This window comes from Pundamilia nyererei, unplaced genomic scaffold, assembly GCF_000239375.1.
Source record: "Pundamilia nyererei isolate P.nyererei 1_Seehausen unplaced genomic scaffold, PunNye1.0 scaffold00025, whole genome shotgun sequence".
NCBI classification, from domain to species: domain Eukaryota; kingdom Metazoa; phylum Chordata; class Actinopteri; order Cichliformes; family Cichlidae; genus Pundamilia; species Pundamilia nyererei.
In genome coordinates, this window is record NW_005187426.1 from 3102779 (window position 1) to 3103075 (window position 297).

Genomic DNA, 297 nt, shown 5'->3' on the forward strand with positions numbered 1-297 from the left:
TTATTAACCCTTTCCTCTCACAACCATAGCAACAATTAGGTAAAACTAGAAAGTGCATTTTCTGAAGAAACTGCAGTGTGAATGCTTGAATCTGAATGTATGCACTGAAATGAATTAATTGCTGAATTTTAAGTTATACATTTTGAATAAGATGAAAGATACAGAAATTTTCACCTGAAAACCAAAGTGCAGAACTTTTGAAAGCTGATGTTCACACAGAAGAAGTGGGAAAATAGCTGAAAATGTTTTAAATGTAAATTAGAAAAACCTAAGTAATGAGAAAAGAAAATTTAGAGT